At 48.0% G+C, this 4,399-nt stretch overlaps 1 long non-coding RNA gene across 1 annotated transcript; it reads right to left on the bottom strand.

The window, feature by feature from the left end:
• Positions 1–814: 814 nt before the first annotated feature.
• On the bottom strand, positions 815–2,704 carry LOC127016021 (uncharacterized). Its single transcript, XR_007766418.1, has 3 exons — positions 1,692–2,704; positions 998–1,189; positions 815–891 (listed from the first exon to the last, which is right to left on the bottom strand). It is a non-coding gene; the product is annotated as an uncharacterized LOC127016021 (long non-coding RNA).
• Positions 2,705–4,399: the final 1,695 nt, after the last annotated feature.

Raw genomic sequence — 4,399 nt, 5'->3', positions numbered from 1 at the left:
TGAAGAAACAATGGGAGACGAAGAATTGCCAAGTTGGAATATAAGACAAAAAGTTACCTTTTATCTAATATTCCTTAGAAAGCTAACTGCTGCCTAACACATTGACCTTGGGCTGGACTCCAGATGTGAAAGGGTTTTGCTACCTCTTCTTCCTAACAGAAGGAGACATAATGGTCCCAGATGTAACAGCCAGGGAACTGAGCACGCAGTACAAAGGCTGTAACTATGACCTTGCCATCCTTCTTGAAGGGGAGAAGCCCCCAGCTACACAGGAAGGGCTGCTGGTCTTTGGTATTTAAAACACGGATCAGGTGGAACCCAATGGCATCCCCAAACCTGTTTTTCTTCCACTGTCATGTAGCGGCACTTGGTTGGCAAATTTAGCCTTTCTGTTTCTTGTGTTAAAAAAAGCCAATGGAACAATCTTATTTTATCAGCTTTCTTCTGTGATCTTATTCTTTGTGGTCTCCACTAAATCAAAAGGGTCCCCAATAGGGTGAGTTTTGCTCAGATTGAAGAGGGATTTGACTGCAAGCTTGATTTATAATTAAAGGAAAAACAAGTTGGACAGGATGCTGAAGAGAAGATTGAGGCCTGGTAATACATGCAAACAGGGAGAAGCTGCTGTTGTTGTTGTTGATCTTCTTAGCGCTTTGTTTTCCAGCAGCAGAAGCTGTTGTGTTTTGTCTCCTCCAAACAGGAACTAATAATGATCTACCGGATGGACTAGTAAGAAGGATGTCTTGCTTTTGTTGAAATAATTTTTTTTCTTTCCTAAAAAGGAAGTTCTTTTTGGAAACATTTTGCATCTTGTTTCCTCCTTTCCTCTCAGATATTTGAAGCGTCCTGTATGGAATGTTGCTTGGTGTCCAGGGTGCTTGGTTGCTCCACCTGTTTTGAAGACAGGTAGAATAGCATGCTCAAAATGTAAAAATGGCTGGTCTCAGGCAAGTGGAAGTGAAAAACTGACATTGATGTGCAAGCAAGCTACACTAACCTTTAAACTAAGGCTGGGCTACTTTTCCCTTGTCCCCTCTATGCTGAGGGGAAGTGCTATAACAATATAGTAAGGCAATCTCCATTCGTGCTTGCTCTGCTGGACCATCACAAAGCAGCTGAAATGGACTGGCAAATTCAGCCTTCAGAGGTTATTGACCACTTGGCTGCACAGGGCTCCGTAACGCCGTACCTGAAAAAGCAAACAACGTTCAAAGACGGAGTTCCAGTGAGCTGGTCTGTTGTCTGTATTTTTGTGCAAACTGTTTTTTACTGTGCCACATCTACTGAGCTATTTTGCATAATAAACCTCTCAAAATCTAACCCAACTCCACTACCATATGAGGATTAGGCATGGTAATACCTCTCTTCAGCCACTTCTGAGGATTAGCTTCAAAAATCAAATTAAAATGAAGCAAACCCAATAGACTGGGTAGTTCCACAGTAAGTTGCAACGCCCATATTCAGTAACCATCATCTGTGCCTCTTGCATTTTATATTACTATATGAGGTATCTGTGCAAGTAGCATTATAGTACACCTCCTGCATATGGTAAAGGTGAGAAACTCTTGTGTATGGCACATCAATATATTAAGGTTACGAGACCTTACTTGCCCGAGTATTCCTACTGAAGTAAAAAATCTATCTGAGTTTGTTTATTTCCAAATGCTGAGGGGAGAATACATGATTTTTACCTCACAATTTGAGGAAAAAGAGATGAGGGTGAGAAGTATAATGTTCTCCGAGCAGGACTGTGTGCTGTGACTTGCAGAAATCGCCACAGGACTGTGTGTGTGCGTCTTGTTTTTCATTCCCACACAAGTCATTATTTTTTATTCTTTTTCTCAAGTGTATTTAAAGGTATTTAAATTGATGGATTCATTTAAAAAAAAATGGCCAGTGAGAGTAATAAGTGTTTGTCTAAACAGGTATACTAAAACAAAATATGCGAACTGTTTCTGAGCAATGGCTATAAACAAGAGCTATCCAATACATTTTAAATTCTATTTGGAGTCAAATGCTAATAGAGATATTGATTTTAACACGTAACTGTTGAAAGGCACAAACAAAACCTGATTTACCAGATTAACAATTCCTGTTGTCTTAAATTAGCAGGGAAAATTACACAGTCAACAGTATTTTGTGCTGTTCTTCATTCCTTTCATTATACAGTAAAATGTGAATTGCAAGCCAGATCAAAACTCTTAATGGAGTCATATTAGAGGTCATTAATCTCAAATAATACTTAAAAATGTAGAACTGGAATACTGTTAAGTACGTAAATCTCCTGAGATGACAAACAATAATGAAAAAGTTCAGGAAGTTTGTAAGCAATTTACAAGGCAGAGGAAGATGTCTGTGACAAAGATAGACATGCTGGTGATTTGGAGCCGTTTAATAGCATCCGTAATCCAAAGCAGGCGAGGAACAGCAAAGTGTTTTTCAGCAATATTCGTGATTAAGATGATAAGAACATTAGTGAAATAGTTTGGGACTACACTTCCTGAATATGCTGTTCACTACGATTAAAATAATAAGCAGAAAATGAAGACTACACAAGGGAGTTGCTAGGAATGGTTTAGGTGATCACAGAAAGATAACTGGCCTTTACAAGTACAAGGCACTGTTTTCTCTCTGGCCTGTACATGATATGAATGCTAAAAAACTATGGCACTCCTACTACAGTACTATATCTAAAATAAAAAAAAAAAAAAAAAAAAAAAGAGCATTGCTCCCCTAGTTCACTGCTGGCTATTCTCAAGCTTCATACTGAAAACGTTGTTACACAATCAGGTTTTCTGAATATGCTGCCTTCTCCAGACAAATAATAATTAGCATCCTAGATAGCAAGGAAATTAACAGTAGTGCAATAAAGGCACTATAATGAACGCAAACTCGGTTCAGTGCAATGGATTTAGCTAATTACGTATCCATACTCCCTGGACAGCAATTGCCATGTTTATTAATACGATATATCCCCTCATTACAGCAGAAAGGCAGTCTGGCAATCTTTCTCTGCTTGTTACTTCACAGAAGTGGAGTAGGAGTCCTTCCCCACGTGCACAGCTATGCATAAATCTACACAATTTATTACTATGAGAAAAAAAGAGCCTAGCTGAGGGTGATTTGTTGACCCGTGCTGCAGAAAATAAAAAGCCTCCAAGGAGCCAGAAGTGTCGCAGAAGGTATCACTGCAAATCAAATAATTATTTGATGACCCTGGCCCTTGTGCTGACAGTCTGTGTTACTGTATCTTCCCTTTGGTGGTGTTTTTTCCCTGTACTGAGAAACGCGGTTTGGTTTACTTGTACGTGCCGATATGCTACTCGAACAAAGTTTCCAGGCCCGTTACTCTCACACCGGGCCTGCACTCCTCGGTGATGCTGCTTCTCTCCCGGGCAAAAGCAGGCCTTTAGCTCTATCACTAGCACCACACTGGCAGGGGCAAACCCCTTTGCTTTAGGGCTCCCGCCGAGGCGCCCTCCTTGCTCCGCTTCCAAGCGCTCCGCGTCCCGCCGAGCCCCGCGGCGGAACGGGGTGCGAAAGCGTCGGCATTATCTTTCGAGCCAGAAGAACGCCTGAGCCTCGCTCCTCGCCGCGCCGCCGCTCGAACCAGTCCCTTCCCAGCCGCCCGCCGCGCAGCCACACGAACACCCGCACGGGCGAGAGCACAGGGGACGCAAGGGGCGGGAAGCGGCTCCCAGGCCGAGCACGGAGCTCCCAGCCCGGCCCGACGGCGCACAGACCGCGGGCGAGCCAGCCGCCCCCTCCCCTCCCGGTGACGCTTCCCAGCGCTGACGGACAGCTGGGGACGTCCCGTTAACACGCGGAAGGATACTGCGCCGCCGCGTCAGCGCACATATGTAGATCCGGCCGCGGCCGCCATTTCGTGGGAGGGCGGCGGCGGGGCGGGGGCTTGTCGTCAGCGGTGCGCGCCGCCGCGCCCAGGGGGCTGCCGCGGGCCCGCGCCCGACGCGCCGCAGCGGAACCCCCGGGCAGTCCTGCTCGGGCGGCGGCAGGAAGCAGTACAGCGGCACCGCGGCGGCGCTGCCCTCGCCGGGGCGCCCGCGGGCAGCCCCAGAACCTTCCTTCCCCTGCCCCGCCCTCCCTGCGCGCCGGCGCGGCACTGGCGCCTACCGCTCGCGAGATCATCCCCCTCCTTCAGCGGGGTTGGGCCACAGCACACGGAGGCGGCGCATGCGCCTGGCCTGCCCGGCGGCGCTCGTCCCGCCCCTTTCCCCCCTCGCCCCGGGGGGGCCGCTGGCGGCGGCGGCGTGTCTCGCCCCGCCCCGCCCCTCCGCGCCGGCTCCGCCTCCCGCCCTCCCGCGGCGTCTGGGCCTGGCCAGCGGCGGCGGCTGTGCTGGGCTCTCTCGCCCTCTCTCCCGGGCGGGCGGCGCCTCTC

This window comes from Gymnogyps californianus, chromosome 4 (assembly GCF_018139145.2).
Source record: "Gymnogyps californianus isolate 813 chromosome 4, ASM1813914v2, whole genome shotgun sequence".
NCBI classification, from domain to species: Eukaryota; Metazoa; Chordata; class Aves; order Accipitriformes; family Cathartidae; genus Gymnogyps; species Gymnogyps californianus.
This window is presented reverse-complemented; position numbering and strand designations above follow the sequence as displayed.